Here is a 21413-nt window from a genome sequence, read left to right on the forward strand (position 1 = left end):
TGCAGTGAGTAGGGTTCCTTTGACAATCAGAAAAATTGTGCTGATTAAATCCACATTCAGCTTTGGGTTGGTGGTGGGCAGTGGGAAACTTAATCTCCCAAGTCATATTTTCTTGTTCCATAATCCACTTACACATGGGGATTAATAGCAAAGTGCTGCTCTCTAGGACCGGGACAATGGGAAGAATAGAGAATATTGTGGATTCTGGCCGGAGTGAGCAAAGATGAGAAAGCCTGTAGGGCGGCCCAGAAGCCCAGTGATTAAACATCAATGGAAGGATTAGCCCCATTGTTGACGGATCCTTTCAGGCTAGGATTGAACCCAGACCCTCAGTCATTAGAAAGTTGTTGACTTTGTAGCAGACCGCATCCCTTTTTTTAGAAGGCTTCCCCAGAGACAGTGGTCTTACAGCCACAGTTCCCAACATGGCTGTGCCTTTTGACCTCAGTTTTTTCCCCTACGATTGCCTCCTTGTCCATGAACTGTCCGGTCTTCTCTGAAGGGTCCTAGAAGGGATGATTTTCAGGTCAAGTTTAATTCGTGTCTGTGTTCGTATTTTAGGGCTGCCACAAGAGGTCCTTCAGACTGGTTGTCTTAAGATGTTAGAAATGTCTTGTCTCATAGTCTGGTTGCTAGAAGCCCCAAATCCAGGTGTTGGTGGGGCCACGCTGCGTCCAGAGGCTGTCAGGGAAGGGTCTTTTCTTGCTTCTTCCAGCCTCTTCGGGGGCCTGGGTGTTCCTGGGCTTGTGACAGTTTGACTCCCAATCCCAGCCTGCTTCTTCACACAGCGCTCGTGTCTTGGGGCTGAGTGTCTGTGTCTAGCTCTCCTTCTGTCTCTCCTGACACCAGCTATTGGATGTAGGGCCTGTCCTTGTCCATATGACCTTATTCTCACTTGATTAGATCCTCAAAGACCCGGTTTTCAAATAGGGTCCTATTCATAGGTGCTAGCCGTTAGGACTTAAACATGGTTTTTTTTTTTTTTTTGGGTGGCCGGGGGGACGCAGTTTAACCCACAGGAGTGTGCACGCAGTACTGCATGAGACTGTTCAAAGCGAGGGACGTGCGCTGTGGATGTGCACTTACTGCTAAGACATTAGGTTTTCCGGGGGGGGGGGGAGAAAGACATTAGGTTTTCCGAAGGTGATATCTCACCGTGAGTTTATTATCTATTAATTGATTGATTATTTACCGAAGTAGACTCTATGCCCAACGTGGGGCTTGAACTCAGGATCGCAAAATCAACAGCACCTGGGTGGCTCAGTGGGTTAAACCTCCGCCTTCGGCTCAGGTCATGATCTCAGGGTCCTGGGATCAAGCCCCGCATGGGGCTCTCTGCTCAGCAGGGAGTCGGCTTCCTCCTCTCTCTCTGCCTGCTGCTCTGCCTACATGTGATCTCTGTCTTTGTCAAATAAGTAAATAAAATATTAAAAAAAAAAAATCCCAAAATCAAGAGTCACATGCTGTACAGACAGAGCCAGCCAGGTGCCTCTGTGTCAACATGAGTGCAGACTTTTTTTTTTTTTGTTAAATATTTTGTTTATTTATTTGTCAGAGGGAGAGAGAGAGAGCGAGCGAGCGTGCGTGCACAGGCAGGGGAAGTGGCAGACAGAGAGAGAAGCAGGCTCTTTGGAGCCACCAATGTATCCCGAGTTCAAATTTTCAAAGGCCCTTTGGTCCCAGCCCTGCTTTCTCCATTTCATCTCTCAAGACTGTTTTCCTGGGGCACCTGGGTGGCTCAGTGGGTTAAAGCCTCTGCCTTCAGCTCAGGTCATGATCCCAGGGTCTTGGGATGGAGCCCCGCATCGGGCTCTCTGCTCGCCAGGGAGCCTGCTTCCTCCTCTCTCCCTGCCTGCCTCTCTGCCTACTTGTGATCTCTGTCTGTCAAATAAATAAATAAATAAATAGAATTAAAAAAAAAAAAAAAAGACTGTTTTCTCAAATAGTTTGAGCCAGTGAAACAGAAGTCCCTTTTTTCCTGGGTTATATCCTATCCTATCCTTTTTCCTTCCTTCCTTCCTGCCTTCCTGTGTGTTGCTCCCGTGGTCTCCACATCTGGGCCATTCCCATTGTTACTTGTCAGATCTCCCTCTTCTTGCAGGTCTGGTCGGAATCCGCTGTCTTCATGCACTTTCCTTGGTGTCCTAACGCCCAAGGGCTCTTTCAGATGTGTTCTCAGAGTCTACCTTGTGTCTCAGTGACCTCTTCTTGGACTGCAAACTCTTCAAAGGTAGGCTCTCAACCGAATCTATTGTGGCTTTGACAGCAGCACCGCTGTGGAGCAGCTTGACTATGTTTGGATAAACTCGCCCCCGGGTTTCGGCAGCAGCAGTCAGTATATGGGCACTGTGCGGGGGTCATTGCCAAGACGGTGGGCCGTGGAAGGTGGCCGCTAAGACATAAGCCCAAAGCAAGAAAGGTCTGTACTCAGAAGAGACGGGTGACAGGCAAATTCTGTGAGGATCCACTGGCAAGAGGAAGTTGTCTTAGTTGCTGGTAAGCGGTCTTCTGCTGGGATGACTCTGATGCTGTCGTGGGAGCCAAAATTAGACAGCCCGCGCTCTGGGGCGGGGAAAGATGGGTGGGCTGGTGTCTTCGTTCAGGCCACGGTATAACGAAATGTCACAGACTGTGGATTAAACAAACGTCTATTTCTCTTAGTCTAGAGGCTGGAAGTCCTGAGATCAGGGTGCCCTCGTGTCTGATTCATGGTAAGGGCTCTTCTCCTGGTTACGTCTTCTTATACTTCCCGCCTTTGCTTGGTGCATGCATTCTCAGAGAGATCCCCCGTTTCATTTTCTTTTTATCGGTTCCTCTGAGGGGCCTCTACCCTCCTGACGTCATCAAAACCCGATGATCTACCCAGCTTCCAAATACCATCCCACTGGGGATTAGGTCTTCACCACGTAGTTTTTGGAGGATGCAGACCTTTGGTCCATGGCACTGAGCAGGCACCCAGGTACTCAGTTTGGAACCAGGAGAGAAAGAGAAACCAGAAAAGCCCAAATCTAAGAGCCTTGTGCCAATATGCCTTTGATTCCAAGGTGAGCTCTTGGGGACCTGGGCTTAGTTAAAGCATAGTGGGGTTGGGGCAGGGCAGCCCAGGACCCAGTAGCCTGCAGGTGGATGGGGAGAATTTGTGCCTGTAAAATCATGGAAGATCTAAGCAGTGGGGCAGGGAAAACAGTGAGGGGCGGAAGCGTGTGGTCTTCGGAGAACGCCCTTTGGCTGGTAGGTAGGATTACTCAAGGATACAAGCCCAGAGGGAGACCGAGAGCGGAAAGGCGATCTTCACGGAGGGGGTGCCTTGGAGCTTGGTTCGAGGCTCGTGGTGGGTGTTGGGTTGAGGGCACAGTGTTCAGTGCATGTGACCCCAGAGGGACAGATGAGGGCGGCTGGCTGGTTCCAGGGAAAGTGAGCGCGTCGCTGGCTGAGATGTGAGGAGGGTCCTCGAACGACTGCTTCGGAGTCCTCCAACAACTTTTCTGGGCATGTGGGGCTTCTAAAGGGAGTTTGCATTGCAAACAGATCAGATTGGTCTTTAAAATGCCTTTTTATTGGAGTGCCTGGATGGCTCACTCGGATAAGCATCTGATCCTTGATTTTGGCTCCCGTCACCATCTCAGGGTTCTGAGATCAAGCCCTGCATTGGGCTCTGCATCGGATATTGGCGTGTTCTCTCGCTCTCTCCCTCTGCCCCTCCCCCCTTCAAACAAATTAAATAAAAGAAATAAAATGTATTTGTATTTACTGCATGATGATTGTGAGAACAAGCAAGTACATTTAGAAGGAGACATTCTCCCACATTCCTACTGTAGGAACACGTTGGTTGCTTTGGGTTTTCTCTGTTCCTTCTTATCCGTAATTGTTGCGTCCTTTTTACATATTTGTAACTCTTGCTTAGATACGGCTTTGTATTTTGTTTCTTTCCACATAATCCTGTGTTGTCAACATGGGCAGTTTCGAATGCAGCGTCCCCAACTTGTCATTTACTGTGATCACACACCCCAGCGTGCCCATCGTTTACTTAACATTTTCCTATAATTTGAATATTTATGCTGTAGCTTTTTATCACTATTTTAAATGCTTTTTTTTTGAAGTTCTTTAAGTATATAGTGCTTTTCTTTCTTTTTTCTCTTTTAAAGATTTAATTTATTTGTTTGACACACAGAGATCACAAGTAGGCAGAGAGGTGGGCAGAGAGAGAGGAAGGGAAGCAGGCTCCCTGCTGAGCAGAGAGCCCCATGTAGGGCTCGATCCCAGGACCCTGAGATCATGACCTGAGCTGAAGGCAGGGGCTTAACCCATTGAGCCACCCAGGCACCCCTCTTTCTTTCTTTTTTAAAACTTATTTTTCTCAGGGTAAATTCCCAAGATGCGGTATTTGTATTAAACACTACATTTAAAAGAAATGCATTGAGCTCCCTGCTCAGCGGAGAGCCTGCTTCTCCCTCTCCCCCCTCCGCCACTCCCTCTGTCAAATAAATAATTAATTTAAAAAAATGGCTGTTAATTTGAATTGTCAAACTGCCTTCCAGAAGTCTTGATCTGTTCATATATATGAGCATATTGGACTCACACAGCCCAACCATCACTGGCTTTTAATTATTTATTTTGTTACTGTTCTTCCAATCTCTCTCTTCCCTCTGCTTTTGGAAGGGTGGAACTTTTTGCATTTATTATTTCCAACATTGTTTTAAACTTTTAGAAAACACTGTCGTGGGCTTCTCTGTTAAATCCTTAGCACACCCTGGGACAAAACAAATAAACAAAATAAAACAAGGAATAGTTTTCTTTGGATGCCTCCTCTGTGAGACGGTGAGGTTGAAGGTCTCCGTAGCTTCCGGCGTCTGACTCCACGAATGTTATTGTTTTGGGTTCTTTCTTTCTTTCTTTCTTTTTTTTAAGATTTTATTTATTTCTTAGAGAGAGAGAGAGATCACAAGTAGGCAGAGAGGCAGGCAGAGAGAGAGGGGGAAGCAGGCTCCCCACTGAGCAGAGAGCCTGATGTGGGGCTCGATCCCAGGACCCTGAGATCATGACCTGAGCTGAAGGCAGAGGCTTAACCCACTGAGCCACCGAGGTGCCCCGGGTTGGTTTTTCTTAATTGTGTTTAGAGACTATTTATTTATTTATTTTTAGAGCTGCTTTAGGTTCACATCCAAATTGAGCAGAAAGTTCAGAGAGTTTCTGTGCCTCCTGTCCCCACATGCGCACAGTCCACCCTGGAATCAGCATCCCCCAAAGGACTGTGTTTGTCATGTTTGTTGCCCTTGATGAACGGGCGCTGATGCCTCTCGGTCACCCAGGGTCCGGAGTTCACATTTCGGTTCACGCTTGGTGTTGCGTGTTCTGGGCTTGGACAAACGTATAACGATGTGTACCCCATTAAAGTATCGTGCAGAATAGTTCCACCGCCCCTACAATCCTCCATGCTCGGCCTGTGCCTTTCTCCCTCACTCCCTTGCCCCTGGCCACCACGGATCGTTTACCGTCTCCACGGTTTTGCCTTTTCTAGAATGTCATGCAGTTGGATTGCGGCTGGTTTCGAGGAGGCTGACATCACTCTTAGAGTCACTCCTTGGGAGTTTCTCCCCACTGTTTGCTGCCCTTCCATCGTGGTTGCCTCTAGACTGGGACTTTAGTCAGAAGGTGTGATACAGCCCTGCAAACCAGGACTCTTCTCTGTGATACCTGGGCTGAGGAATGTCACCTGAGCCTTTGCTGTAGCTCCCATGATGGTGCCAAGGGAAGGACAGGTGCCCGGCATCCGAGAGCCTGGGTTCCGGCCTCCACTTTTGAGCTGGTTGACCTTGGTGAATCCACTTCCCTTCCTGAGGCTGACCTCGTCTGTTCCCTCGGTGGGAAGCAGGGCCCACTCTCGGCTTCTAGAGGTGACATAGATACAAGGTTGCCTGGCCTTTGTCAGTCAGCCCTAGAGGAAGGCACAAAAGTCCCTCAGGAGAGCCTGGACAGCCTTGCTCTCGACGGAGAACTGAATTGTTGGGAAGTTGCTCCTCGCAGGAGATGGAGGTCGGCCTCCCCGAGTCTCCCGCTGATGGCCCCCGGGGCCTCAGAGTGTGACCGGATTCGGCGATGAGGCCCTTAAGGAGGTGGCTAAGTCAGAGTGACGCTGTCCCGTCGGCTCTAACCCAGCCGGCCTGAGGTGTCCTCATGAAGTAGAGGGAACGTGGACACAAGAAGGCAGCGGGATGCTTGAGTGGAGGACAGACACCATGACCAGGCCTCTAGCTGCCAGGTGAGGCGAGAGGCCTCGGAGGGAACCAGGCTGATGGCCCTCGGGCTGGGGCTGCTGGCCTCCAGGACTGTGAGGACATAAATCTCGGTTGCTGAAGCCTTGCACTTTGTGGGGTTGTGTTACGGCAGCCCTGGGAAGCAAACGTGGGACGAGAATATGCATTTATCCCCCCTTCCCCACCTCTTCTCATTTTCTGTGTCTTTGCACTGTCCCTTCTGAGCATTTCTTAAATTTTTTTTTTTAATTTACTTATTTGACAGAGAGAGAGATCACAAGTTGGCAGGGAGGCAGGCTCCCCGCTGAGCAGAGAGCCTGATGCAGGGCTCGATCCCAGGACCCTGAGATCATGAGCTGAGCTGAAGGCAGAGGCTTAACCCACCGAGCTACCCAGATGCCCCTTTTCTGAGCTTTTCTTATTGGACTCCCCCCGGGGAGTTCATGGGACGTGCAGATTGGCCGCAGTCTTGCGTTTTATACTCTCTTATGGGCCAAGAATGAGTAGTCTTTTTTTTTGTTGTTGTTTTCTTTACAAGTCAATAATTAATACTTTCATAAATGGCATCTATGACTGACCGTTATCCTGGCTCCCTTTTATCCATCCTGTCCCTTGTGCTGGGCCTTTTTTGCTACTTCACACGTTTCCGTTCGAAAGTCTCTGCAGGCGGGAGTCGCCATCCCATTTTACAGATGAGAGAGTAGGGAAGCGGTGTGAGCAGATGGTGTGGGCAAGGCCACGCGACGTGGGTCTTGTGGCTCCCCAAAAACCAGGCTCACCGGCTGATGATGGCACCTGGGTGGCTTGGGGGATGGGGGGCCTGGGGATTGGCCGGCTGCCCCCACGTCCCCGTCCCAGGCCACTGCCTTCCCCACCCCCTCTCCTGAGCAGCCTGGAGTGCCCTCGTGACCCCGTTCCATGCGAGCAGACTGTTCATGGAACAACCCCCCCATCCCCCCATTCGCTTTTCTCCTCTCATTTAATGCAATCCAATAGCTCCGCGAACTCTGTCAAAGGTATTTTATTTAGGCCAGGCCATTTAAGAATGGGAGAAATTTCCTGTTGAGAGGTTTTATATATGTGGTGTGTGTGTGCTCCTGCAGGCAAATGGGTGTTTAAATGCGTGTGAGGCGAAGTACAGCAGACTCCGGAAGTCTGGGGACCACTTAGGTCTGTAACCCTCACTCTCACACCAGCTGTCCAGCTCTGCGAGGCCTTCTGGGTTTCCCATTTACGGGCCCTTTTACTGTTATGACACCTGTTTAAATCTGGTGTTGCCATCACGGGAGGCCTGCTGGGTGGCTGCCTCGAGCTCCCGCCCCTTCTTGTGGAAAATCCATTTTTGGTGTTCTGTTTCAGGGAGAAAGGCATAAAAATATTTTCTAGGACCCCTCCCCCTTTCCTGCTTGCAGCTAGGATTTCAGCCTTTGACAGTGGAGGCCCGATCTCGCTGGAAACAAAGGCAGCACTAATCGGAACGTTGTCGTCTGCACATTTCTTTTTGGAAACAAGATGGTCTTTTAAAGCATGTTTCGTGGACCTGGTTCCGTGAAATTCCTTGACATTGAATTTGCATGGCAACAGAGTTCCGTGTCATCGCCCTTAGAATTGGTAACATCCTTGGGGCCGGGAGAGCTGTGCAGACGGGGCGATCTCACCCGCGTTTTGCAGACGGGAACTTAGCGGCATGGGTGTATGTCACTGCTCATTTATTGAAAGGGAAGTGCACCACGCGTACAGAAAAGCGTACCTTGTTGGAAGTGTCTGGTGAGACAGATTCTCGCCAACCGCGTGCTCCTGGCTATAACCAGCACTCAGATCCAGACCCAGAAGGTGCTGAGACCCCAGAACCTTCCTGGGTGACGAGATGGGAAGGGGTCTTCGCCAGAGTGTCCCGATGGAGCACAGCCCTGCCTGCTTCCTCGTTTTAGACTTGCCTCCAGAGCTGCGAGACCTACCTTTCCGCCGTCCTACATCCGTCTGTTACAGCAGCTCCCGCTGACGGATGTGCTCTCCTTCCCTCTGTCCTGGCCGCATCCCCCATCCCCAGCCCTCCTCCGCATCGCGTTTTACTTTGCATTTCATCTCTCCCCGGAGGTCGGCCATCCATGTGATGCCTGTCTGATGGTGTCAGTCCTGCTTTAGAACCTGTCCCAGTTGCCCCAGTGTTCGTTGGGTGAAGCCCAAGCTCCTTGGCCTGGTGTCTGGGCCCTCTTCCACCCCTCCTGCCTCAGCTCTTGCTCTCCCCAGCCTTGCCTGCTCAACCCCGGGCAGCTGCCAACGGGTGTGTGTGTGTGTTTGCGTGCGAGTGCACACACGTTGTATCTGCAATGAAGAGTGCCGGATGGGACTTTGAATTTGAGGCATGTCGGAAGCTCTTCTGGGCTCCGGTGGTCCAGCACTGTCCTGATTCTGTTCAAAGGTTCTTGTGTTTACACTCCGTTCCTGGCCTCCGGGGTGTCCAGATTACAAGCATCACGCACACCTCCACAAACACAGCGTGCCCCCACATGGGCCCGTACAGGGGTGTCGTGGTCGCACCAGTGCTTGCTTTGCATCGTCTGCCTGACCACTTACTAACTGCATAACCTTGCTCTGTGCCTCAGTTTTCTTATCTGTCGAATGGGGACACTACTAGTAGCTACCTGGTAGGGCTGTTGTGAGGAGTAAGTGAGTTAATTCCTATAGATGTTTCCAATGGCTTGGCACTGGGGCAAGAAGTTCCAGAAGCGTCAGCCCCAAACCCCTCTTCTTTTTTTTTTTTTTTTTTTAAGATTTTATTTATTTATTTCACAGAGGTCATAAGTAGGCAGAGAGGTAGACAGAGAGGGAGATAGAGAGAGGAGGAAGCAGGCTCCCTGCAGAGCAGAGAGCCCAATGTGGGGCTCGATCCCAGGACCCTGGGATCATGACCTGAGCTGAAGGCAGAGGTGCAAACCCCTCTTCTGAGTAGGGTTTTCTCCCCTTCTGGTTTATGCTTGCTTACTTTTTTAAGGCCCTGGGCAGGCACCATTATCTCTAGGAAGCTTTCCAGGCTCTTCTCTGAAGGCATCATCACCCATTGTCTCCTTTTAATCTGTGTGGGTGCTTCTCTTCCCGGGAGGCCCTGAAGTTCTTGAGGGCAGGTCCAGTCTGGATCCTGCCCTCCGCCTCCCTGGCGTCGGGGCTGGCATCCCGGAGGCCTTCAGTGCGGTGCTTGCTCAGGAAAAGAATAAATAATGACCTGAGTGCCCTCACGAGTATGGGGATGTGCCTGGGCTGGACCTCAGACCGTCCTGTCAGCTGCAGATGTGGTCAGGTGGCTGTTCTCATCCCATGGGGAGGTGTGGACAGTCTGGGCCCCACAAGCAATCAGAGCAGCAGGAAGGAGCACAAGACGCGGGTGGAGAAGCAGCCTTGGGCTGACTTCACAGTTAGGGGGACCTGCTGCTCTCCACGAGCTCCTGTGGGACCTTGGGGCGGACGAGCGAGCGTATTTCCTGCCTCAAGGGCCTCACACGGAGTTGTTTCCCCACTAAGCTCTACAAAGCTTCGTGTCCACACCTTTCATGAATTTTTTTTTAAAAGATTTTATTTATTTATTTGACAGAGATCACAAGTAGGCAGAGAGGCAGGCAGAGAGAGAGGAGGAAGCAGACTCCCCACTGAGCAGAGAGCCCGATGCGGGGCTCAATCCCAGGACCTTGGAATCATGACCTGAGCTGAGGGCAGAGGCTTTAACCCACTGAGCCACCCAGGCAGCCCCCTTTCATGAATTTTAATCAGAGTATTGAAAATATGAATTTTAATCAGAGTATTGAAATTTAAGGTAGAAGGAGAAAAAAATTGGGTTAGCGAGAACTTCCCGGATCAACTTAGATCAACAGAGACGCCGATAAGAAAATGTCCAGCACTGTAGATAGTCTAACCGTGATTGTTCCTCTAGGGTGTTTGGGGTGGTGAAGACCCCAGGGACGGGCAGGCAGAAATGAAGATTCTTACGAGCTGATTTGGGATTCTTTGGTTTATCCTGGGACTTAGAACAGGACGGGCCATGAACTCAGGGACTCCGTTTCCTGTAGTTAAAGATGTATGCCTTCCAAAGCAGGCACTGAGATTTAATGACTTTTTAATAAGGCACGGGGCTCCGCAAAAGAAAACATCCCCTGGCCAGTGTGTTGGGGGCTTAGACGTTAATAGTGAGTTTGGACACGTTTTTGTTTCAGCCCCTAGTGTGGTTTTTCTTCCTTAGGAGGGGCTCAGTAAATATTTTGTGTTTTCCATTATATTGAGGATGTTAGGTTTTTGGATCTGAAACTCAGGACCGTGAAGGGGTTCTCCTGATTCCAGGCAGCTCTTTCCCATAGACCAAAGGGCATCTTTGTCCCTTGAAAGGACTGTGAGAGGAAAGCTCAGTGAGTCCTGGAACTGGGCATATACAAGATCAGGAATCCCTCACGCTTGGAAAATTCTTTGTCGAACTTCATTTCCTCCTGGCCACACATTACAGCCAGAGGGGCTCTAGTGGTACTGACCGCTGTGGTCACCACTGGCCACATGTGGCTACTGGGCCCTTGGGATGTCTGAATTAGGATGTGCTGTAAGCGTGAACTATAGACCAGATTTTTTAAAGACTTAGGAAGAAGGAGATGTATGTAAGTTATCTCAGTAACTTTTACTTCAATGACTTTTTTTTCATTGAAACATTTTTTATAAAAAAGGATTTTACTTATTTATTTGACAGACAAGAGATCACAAGTATGCAGAGAGGCAGGCAGGGGTGGGGGGAGCAGGCTCCCCGCTGAGCAGAGAGCCCAGTGCAGGGCTCGATCCCAGGACCCTGAGATCATGACCTGAGCTAAAGGCAGAGGCTTAACCCACTGAGCCACCCAGGCGCCCCAAAACATTTTTTTTAAGTAGAAATCATTCATTTTTAAAGTTTATTTATTTATTTAAGTAATCTCTACACCCAACATGGGGCTTGAACTCAGGACCCTGAGATCAAGAATCACGTGTTCCACTGACAGAGCCTGCCAGGTGCCCCTCAATAACTTTTATATTGACTCTATGTTGAAATAATATTTATGATATATTGAGTTGAATACAATAGGTTGTTAAATTTAATGCAACCTTTTTACTTAAAAAAAAAAACTTTATTTATTTAGAGAGCGCACGTGGGAGCAGGGGAGAGCCATAGGGAGAAGGAGAGAGAGAGAGAATCTGAAGCAGACTACACGGGGGCCGGGGGGGGGGGCTCCATCTCACGACCCTGAGATCATGACTGGAGCCAAAATCAAGAGTCGGATGCTTAACTGACTGAGCCACCCAGGCGCCCCGTCCTAAAACGTAAAAAGTCCTTTTTTTAATGTAACAACCAGAAAATTTGAAGTTATGTTTTTATTGGCTAGCCTGCCCTAGAAAATGGTGGCCCACTTATTTTCCTGGGATAACCTGCCAGAGTGGGGGAGTTATCCCTTATTCGAGCAGTCTCTTAGTTCTGACAGGCCTTACAAAGCATGTTGAAGCCAGGGCGAGGAGAAAATGACAAGCGGAAGGGGGAGCGACTTCCAAAACAATAAGTTTTCCTATCTAGCTCCTGGGAACAACGGAGGAATTTTCGCTGCAGCAAAATTAAGTCAGGCAAATTTGGGTGATCCGGTAGACACGGTATCGGAGCCTTTTATGAGTAATAATAGTGACACATATTTAATTGTTTGACTCCCCTTTAGAAGCTTAAGAATAAAGAAAAGAGTAGTCATAAACCCCAGAATAGTTTAGGAAAAATTAATCCCAGAGCGCACAAGCTGTGGTATAGCGAGGGGCGTAGGGGCACAGCATATCGAGGTGAGTTTTCATGTGTTTGTCGTATCCGGAATCATGTGTCAGTGCTGGGTTTGCTGGGGGCTGGGCCTCGCAGACCTGCCTGGTTTAGTTGGTCAGGGTGGGCGCCGGGGAGGTTTCTGTGCCATCTCTAGGCCTGCTCCTTAGCCAGAGGGACTCTCAGTATCACGTGGGCAAAGGGCTTGCAGGAGATGAAGGATGTGCCTGTTGGCACGTCACTTTCCCATCCGTTTCTCCCCAGGGGGATGCCTAAGTTCTTGCCATGAGAGATCTTGTTTTATTTTTCTAAACTCCTGTATTGTTGGGGCGCCCGGCTGGCTCAGTCGGCAGACACCGACTCTTGATCTTGGGGTTGTGTGTTTGAACCCCGTGTGAGGTGCAGAGATTACTTAAAAAAACAAGCCCAACTCCTGTATTGTCGCACATAAAACGCACCTTCAGGTTGTGTTTGTTTATAGGTAGAGTTAGTGGTTAATTAAAAAAAAAAATCACGTTCTTTCCCTCTTTCCTGCCCTCCTTCCCCTTCTGGTCCTACTTTCTCTATTTCTTTAGTGCTTTTTGTCTCCATACTGCCTGCCTGCCTGCCTTCCTTTCTTCTTCCCTTCCTTTTCCTTCCCCACCCTTCCCTCCCTTTCTCTGTCCCTCTTTCCCTCCCTTCCTTCCTTCCTTCCTTCCTCTCTCCCCCTTTTTTTTCTTCTAAGGTATGGGTTCCAAGGAGAAGGCCTGTGAAACACATGTTCACCTGGCCCGTCTGACCCTTTCTTTTTCTAATAAAGCCTTGCCTTGGCTGACCGTGACTTTAGCTTTTTCTTTGCCCACCTCTGTCCTTCCTTCGGTGTACCCTCCTCGTGCAGGGGGCCCCAGGAGTGGAAGGGCCTCACGCGGTCCTTGGCGGCTGGCTCAGCACAGGCTTGCCTTGGACAAGGGCCAGACCCAGGGCTGGAGCGGGGCAAACGCTGTTCCGCCCGGGGAGCTGATTGGACGGGGGCCTAGGGTGGAGTACCCCATGGGCTCAATGGAGGCCTGCTTTTACTTAAGATATTCCGAAGAGTGAAGGGGGAAGTAAACAGTGTGCTAATTAAATCTGTAGGTGGCCGTAAATTTGGAGGTGTTGCAAAGCCCTCTGCACACAGAGAGGACGTTGGGAAAACACAAAGAGCTATAGAAAGGTGAGGCAAGGCTTGGGGAGAAGAGATTCTGCCTGGAAAAGTACAAGCCACCATCTGGAGAGCAATTAGGCATGGTAGTGTGCTCTGCGGGGCGTAAGTCAGTGGCGCTGTGGCTGACTTGGAGCCAGCACTGTTAAGTCCTGTTTCTTGTTCTTGATAGTTAGTAGCCCTCGTTTATTTATTTATTTTTAACCCCTAAGTTTATTACTCAGGAATCAAGCCAGTCCTACTGTACTCGCTGTGTATGAGGCTTGGCCTTGCAGGGTGAGCGGATAAGAAAGAAAGCGTTCCATAAATCGTTTGCCCCTCTGCTTACATTTCCCTGGGCTGTGGCCTCTCGGGTGACCGGGGTCTAAGGTCTTGGAGGTTGGTTCTGAGCGCTGGAAGTGCATGGCAGCTGGCCAGCTGGTGGGACCCGTGCCTGCTTGGTGCAGATTGGAAGGCGCCTTGCTTCTAGGGGTTGGCCCACCAGGAGGACACACACAGTTTTACAGAGATCCATCAGCCTTTGTGGCCTTGGTTCCTCCTGGGACTTTCATAATCCTACAAATAGCTTCAGCGCTCCGGAGCTGGCCTCCACTGGCGGGTGTGAGAAGCCATCTGGTAGTGATGGGAGACACGATTGCCTCGAGCCCGAGGAGCCGGGTTTTTTGGTGTTCGATTTCTCTTTGGGTCTGTGGGCAACCTTGGCCACCTTGCTTGATTTTTCAGCCTCCATTTCCGTATCTGTCGAATGGCCACCGTAGAGTTAAAGAGATGTTCTAGATGGAGAACTCACGGGTCAAGTTCGGCTGGATGGACATTAGCCATACTGGAGGAAAGTGCGGGCTGGTCATATTCAAGACCTTTTCAGTATATGCATGTCTGCATGCAGCTGCGTTGCGGCGACTGTCAGCCTCTGCATTTGAGGAGGGACTCTTTTGGGGAAAAGGGCGGGGTAGTGGGTGACCTGATTTGTTTCCTTTGTTCTCTTCCTGCCTAGACTGGGCAGGTGGCCCTGACCCCACAAGGTCTCAAACTGCCTGAAAGGAAATCCATTTGCAGATAGAGAAGATACACTTAGAGATAAAGGAGACAATGTTTGCTTTACGGCTTCCTCCTCTGCCTGGCTGGCTCCAGGTATGAAAGAGCTGGTGACTGGACCATTCTTTGGGGTTCCTGAAACCTTACCCTTGGAACTCAAATCAAACCGTAATTACTCTGGTAATTGCCTCCTCATTGTTTTATCCGCCTTCTTGTTGTCTCTCCAACCCAGTGGGACCAATGACCCTTTGAGGACAGACTTCATGACCTCTCTGTATTTTCCACCATGATGGGACTCCCTAAAATTTCATTTCTGTAATTTCTATCCTTCCTGTCTCCTAAAAGGATAAGGTGAATGTATGAATTTTTACCTTGGGAACTATTTTTTGTTTGTTTTTATCTTGAGAAATATTTTATATATTTTTACTATTTCTAAAAACTGTTTTAGAGAGAGCACGTGAGGGAGCATGGCGGATGGGGGTGGGGCGGAGTGAAAGAAGCTTTAAGCAGACCCCCTGCTGAGTGTGGAGTGCAATGACTTGGGGCTTGGGGCTTGATCCCCTGACCCATGAGCTCATGATGTGAGCCAAAACCAAGGGTCGGATATATAACTGAGCCACCCAGGCACCCTGATCTTGAGAAATATTGGAAACTGGTTTTTAAATTATTTATTTATTTATTTATTTATGAGAGAGAGAGAGCGAGCGAGAGAGAGAGAGAGAGAGAGAGAATGTACAAGGGGGGAGTGCAGAAGTAGAAGCAGACTCCCCACCGAGCAGGGAGCCCTGTGATGCGGGATTCAATCCCATGACCCGAGCAGAAGGCAGACAGATGCTTAACTGACAGAGCCACCCAGGTGCCTGAGAAATTTATTTTTTTATTTTTTAAAGATCTTTATATATTTGACAAAGAGAGAGATTACAAGTAGGCAGAGAGTCAGGCAGAGAGAGAAGGGGAAGCAGGCTCCCCGCTGAGCTGAGAGCCAACGCGGGGCTCGATCCCAGGACCCTGAGATCATGACCTGAGGCGAAGGCAGAGGCTTAACCCACTGAGCCACCCAGGCGTCCCCCGGAAGAAATATTTTAAATGAAGGTCATGTTCTTAGTGTACAGATGCCCCCGCCTGTCCTGGAAGAAATGTCATTATTGATTGTCACGGTCCTTTCTTCAGTCCCTGGTGGCTCCGGTTATCTGTTCCTCTCTGTGAATGAATGACTTGGTGTTTAAATACTGTGGTTTCCTCCACCTCCTTGTACACTGGGAAGCTTAGAGGCACCACCGCTGGGGGCTTCCCATCTCAGATATATTAACGTGTGTGTCAGCACCAGCCTGCTGGACTTGCAGTGTGACCAGACATGGAGCTCCCACTCCATTTCTGTTTGTGTGGAGCAAAGGACACACTCCCTTAGGGGGAGTTTGTATCCGAAGGGTGATGGTGGACTTGACCACAGGGAGACAGTGGACCACAAGTGGTTTAGGAGCAAGGGGACTGGCAGGTGGGAGATGGGGAGGCGATCCCAACATTGCATTGGAACTGGTGACCTCTAAGGTCCTTTCCGTATCTTACGGTTTTGTGATAAGTGGCAGGGTGGGGTGTGTTGCGGGGAGGTGGCTGACACATGGGGGACTGTAGCCCAACCTCTTCTGAGAGTCCTTGCACCTCCCCTGGTGTAAATGGTTAACCTTGGGAGAGTCGCTCTGAATTCAGTGATGCTTTAGGGCAGATGAGCAAGGCAAAAAAAAAAAAAAAAAGAAAAAAAAGAAAAAAAAGCCCGCTTTTTGAGCTTGCTTTTTGCTGCTTTTTTCTTTCCTTGCTCTTTGATTGTCTCATTGTCCTTGTCTCCATCCTTGTGGATACTCAGTAAGTGTTTGTTATTTCAATGATAAATTGTTTGCAGTTTAAATTGTCACTGCCTTGGGGCGCCTGGGTGGCTCAGTCGGTTGAGTCTGCCTTCCATTGAGATCCTAGGGTCCTGGGATCGAGTCCCACATTGGGCTCCCTGCTCAGCGGGGAGTCGCTTCTCCCTCAGCCTGTGGCTCCCCTTGCTCGTGCTCGTCCTCTCTCTCTAACAGATAAATAAAATCTTAAAAAAAAATTGAAAACAGTTGCCTCTGCCTGAAGTCTTTTTTTTTTTTTTTTTTTTAAAGATTTTATTTATTCATTTGACAGAGAAATCACAAGTAGGCAGAGAGGCAGAGAGAGAGAAGGGGGGAAAGCAGGCTCCCTGCTGAGCAGAGAGCCCTATAGGGGACTCGATCCCAGGACCCTGAGATCATGACCTGAGCCGAAGGTAGGGGCTTATCCCACTGAGCCACCCAGGTGCCCCTGCCTGAAGTCTTTAGGACGTACTTTTAGTGCTTCCCATGAGGCATGGAAACCATGGCCCAGGCTTCCTGCAAAGTGGAGGATGGGTAAGCGTCCTTCCGTGTTGTGCCTTCCCAAAGGGTCTAAGAACCTGGGTCTCCCCCACCCCTCTCTGCCTTCCTGGAACATGCCTGTGTGTTTGCAGGAATAAGTTCCTGTGGATATGATGATGGTTGCTGTTCTAGATGCACCACAGGGAAGTGCCGGCTGCCGGGTTAGCAGACGCAGGAGGTGGGGTGAGTTTTTTTTGGGGGGGGGTCTTCCTTGGTATGCAGACTTTCCAGCTCCAGCTGTTGCCGGGGTGACTGCGTTTGGGGAAGAGTGTGTTAAAATTGATTGTCTGTGCTGGAACCCACTTCTTGGGTGTCTGCTCCTAAGTGGGTGGCCCAGGCGTCTTTGGGAGTTCTCGGAGGTTTGACAGAAGACCAGGAAACAGAGACCACAAGCTTTTGAGAGTCCTACAGATAATCCACGAGGGGAAAGTAGGTGAGGATCTATGGGACCCCCAGACTCACCGAAGGTGGCATTGGAGGTCTGGGTAAGATTGGGAAGCACTCACGTACGGTTTCCTTTTTGTTGTTTATTTATTTATTTAGCTTTATTTATTTAGTTGTATTTATTTAAGCATTCTCTACACCTGATGTAGGGCTTGAACTCACAACCCCGAGATCAGGAGTCCCATGCTCTGCTGCCTGAGCCAGCCAGGCCTGCACCCCACCCCCAGCCATTGTTTTAGAGTGAAGGGGAGACCTGGGGCCTTCCCCATGGGACTTCCTCTCTGAGTGATCCCCTGAGCGATTCTTTTTCTATCCACATTGATATAAGGGATTGAGAAGGTCATTAATTTTCCAAATGAACTCAGCTAGTAGAGCCCCTGGCCGTGGACACATAGTTCCATATAAGGGGGACTAGAAGTTTCCACCATGTAGTCTGGGTTCATCGGGAGTCCATGGAGACCGGTGATTGGGCCTTTGGGTTCTTTCGCTGGTGTTCCCTGTTCTTTACCGCCCCTCCTTGCTTCTCGTCCTTCTCTTCCCAGTCTGCTGCTGGGAGTCCCTGACCCTGTTTGGTTCCTTATCTGCCCAGAGCCAGCCAGGGGCGCCGTGTGGGAGCACACCCCTGCCAGCCAGGCCCCACAGGACAGCACGGTCTGAAGGCCCAGGTGCTGAGGCCGGGCAGACCAGGTTGGAAGCAAGAACGTTCACGAGGCTGAGGTCCTTAGCATCTGCCCCCATCAGGGTCTTTCTTCCTCTGCAACGTGGCGGACAGTAAGAGCCCCTCGTGGAGGGCTTCATAGCCCAGACTGGCATCAAACTGCCTGTGTTTGAATTCTGGCCCCACAGCTGCTACTCTGTGACTTGGAGCAAGTCCCTGGACCCTCCCTCATTCGGTGCATCTGCAAAATTGGGTACAAATAGTATCTGACTCCTTGGGGTTGTTGAGGGCGGTAAATGGCTCCTGGATGATCAAAGTCTAGAACGGGGCAAGGCGGACACCAAGTGCCGTGTAACTTTTTTGGTGAATGAACGACCTAAAGGGACGTTGCGTAATAAAATGAACATAAAACACCTGGACACAGTACGGGCTCAGTGCACTTTAGTTCCTCTGCTTATTAACCTTGGCAGAGCGTGAACCCATTATTCCTTCCGATTTCTAATGAGAACTTCCGTTTTCCCATTTCAAAGCTCTTGGGATCAAAACCATCAGCAGCACAGAAAGGGAAACCTTGGTGCTCCCTGCACCTAGCAAGGAAGAGCATTGGCCTTGGAACTGGAATTGACTTAGGTAGGGGTCTGCCCTACCCTAACCGTGGAACTTGATCCTGTCTTGGCTTTTTTTTTTTTCTCCCATCCGAGTGTTGGGGATTATGATGCCTGGAGGGTACGTTGGGTATGTGTTATCATCTCTACCTGACTGAGGACCAGACTGGGCATCAGAGGTTTGCCCACAGCCCCACGGTTCCTGAAGAGCTGACTGCAGCCTAGAGGCTCGTCGGACGGTGTCCGGGATGTCCCAGAGTCCTGGACCTGCAGTCCTGCAGCTGCTGCTCTGAAATCATGTTCTTTTTGTCCTTAATTTCAAAGTCTAGACACCTTCCTTAATAAGTCCTAACTGGGGGCTTCCTCTGACTTTCTCCTTCCTTTGAGAAGTTCTTCTGCTTCTATCAATGCATTGTGTTCTGCAGATCCCTTTTAATGGCACGATTTTTTTTTTCTGTAAAAGCATTTAAGTAATGAACTGTTCTGAAGTTCATTAAGCCCTATTTGGCAAATCCCGCACCTCATAAAGTTTCCGGGGGCCCTTTTCATGTCTTGATGTGGCTCTGTTCTTTCCTAACATTTGTAAAGAGCATAAAATGCAACAAGGCGGTTGGTTTGATGTCCTTCTCTGTGCAGGTCCTTTTGTAGGGCATGAAAGGTGGAGAAGAGGAGTCTTCTTTTGCAGAGGAGTTCCTGTCCTTGGGTGCCATGAAGAAGCTGTCTCTAGCCCTGAATGATGATGGCCTACTGGGGATGCTGGAGAATTTGCTGAGGTTCCTTCCACAGATAGTGAGTTAAGATCTTTGTGGTTGTCACTGAACTACTTGTCACGTTGAGATACTGGGTAATATCAGGTACCACAGCGGAGAAATGGAAGTTTAATTTGTTATTTAAATTGGTCAGTTCCAGGGGCGCCTGGCTGGCTCAGTAGGTAGAGCACGTGACTCCCAATCTCTGGGTTGTAAGTTCAAGCCCCGTGTTGGGTAGGTGTGGACATTACCCAAGAATACAAAATCTAAAAGTAATTAAGTAAATGAATGGGTCAGATCAAAAGACCTTTCCTCCCCGTTTTCAATTCTTTTTATTTTCTTCCCACCACTTACCACCTGTTTTTGGTTTCTAATATGTTCGTGCCAGTGATTCCATTTGGATAAAACTACTGGCAAAGGACTGCTCGAGTTGAGAAAAATGGGAACCCGAGGTCCCAAAACAAAGCCTCCCTTGGAACATAACTGAGAAGATTTCGTAATTTTGTGGGAGGGTCATGACAAATAGTTTCTGAACAGTTAGGAGTCTTTGCTTACCTTTATTCCTTGAAGAGGCTCAGTTGTGCGTTTTTTTGTCATCGACTGTGACGTGAAGACCAGAGCTCCCAGAGGTGAAGTTATTTGCCCAAGTTCACGCACCCAGTGAATGCTGGAGATTTATGCTCTCTGGGAGTTGAGAATATGATCTTTAAGAAAAGCTCTATAGGGGCACCTGGGTGGCTCAGTGGGTTAAAGCCTCTGCCTTCGGCTCGGGTCATGATCCCAGGGTCCTGGGATTGGCCCCACATCGGGCTCTCTGCTCGGCGGGGAGCCTGCTTCCTCCTCTCTTTCTCCCTGCCTGCCTCTCTGCCTACTTGTGATCTCTGCCTGTCAAATAAATAAATAAAATTAAAAAAAAAAAAAAAAGAAAAGCTCTATAAAAACTTCTGATTGAGGGGCTCCTGGGTGGCTCAGTGGGCTGATCCTCTGCCTTTGGCTCAGGTCATGATCTCAGGGTCCTGGGATTGAGCCGCACATCGGGCTCTCTGCTCATTGGGGAGCCTGCTTCCCCCTCTCTCTCTGCCTGTCTCTCTGCCTTCTTGTGATCTCTGTCTGTCAAATAAATAAATAAAATCTTAAAAAAATAAACCAAAACAACTTCTGATTGAAATGAAGACTTCCAGTTTGATTTTTTTTTTTTAACCAACTTTTTGTCATTTCCAGACCATACAGTAGAAAGTCAGCCTCATCAAGAATTTTAGGATGAGGGTACGTATTAGAGAAGGTGGTGCAGTTGTGGTCACTGAGAGGAAACCAAGCAGTCTGTCCGTCCTCAAGTTCAGGAAACAAGCTTGGGGCTCTTGATGCGTGAGTTGGTAGTCTTATGGGAGGCCAGGAGGCAAGCCTGGATCATTTATTAAGCACCTGCCCTGCGGCCGGCTGTGTTCTTTCACTGGAGCTGTGGGTAAAGCCCTGACATATGTAAGCCATGGGTCCTTTCCAGGATTCACTGTCACCCTATGAAACAGGTGCTGTTTCACCTATGGAAAAGGGGGCGGATGCCTGGAGAGTTTTTAATGGGTCCCGCAAGGGGAGTCGTTGGGTGAAGCCAATCTCGAATTCAACTTTGGATCCCCAGACCTGCCTTCTTCTCCTGGTCCACGGCTCAGGTTACATAATGTTTCTTTATGTTTATATGCAGTATAAATCTCTAATCGGACGGCTGGGAAGTGCTTTTGGCTGGCTTTGTTGCTTCAGCTGCCTGAAAGGAATGGCTTTCATAAACATGGAGAGGGAATTGGATTTTTACTTTGTGATAATTCATATTGCAGAAGTGGGAACGGTCAATATCACGGGAATTCCGTTAATCCCTGAAGCTGCGGGTCTGAAGTGAGTTGGCCTGCCCTAGGACAGTCACGTTGTTTTCCCTTTTGATATTTAATACCACATATGCCCCCTCCTTTTTTTAAGGAGAAATTTCACGAATTTAAATACTTTAGAACTCAAAGGAAAAATAGAACCCTCACCCGTAAACTTATCGATCTGAAATAGCTATTGTAGCGTTTCTGGTCTTCTATTGTGGTAAAATATATATAACATAAAATTAACCATTTTAACCATTTTTAAGTGTTCAGTTCAGTGGCATGAAGTACTGTCATATTGCTGTGAGATTTCGCAGATGAAATTTCCGTACCCATCAATCACTAACTCTCCATGCCCTCCTCCCAGAGTCCCTGGCTGCCCCCATCCTACTTCCTGTCTCTGTGAGTTGACCGC

The sequence above is a fragment of the Lontra canadensis genome, unplaced genomic scaffold (assembly GCF_010015895.1).
Source record: "Lontra canadensis isolate GAN:19392208 unplaced genomic scaffold, GSC_riverotter_1.0 scaffold29, whole genome shotgun sequence".
NCBI classification, from domain to species: domain Eukaryota; kingdom Metazoa; phylum Chordata; class Mammalia; order Carnivora; family Mustelidae; genus Lontra; species Lontra canadensis.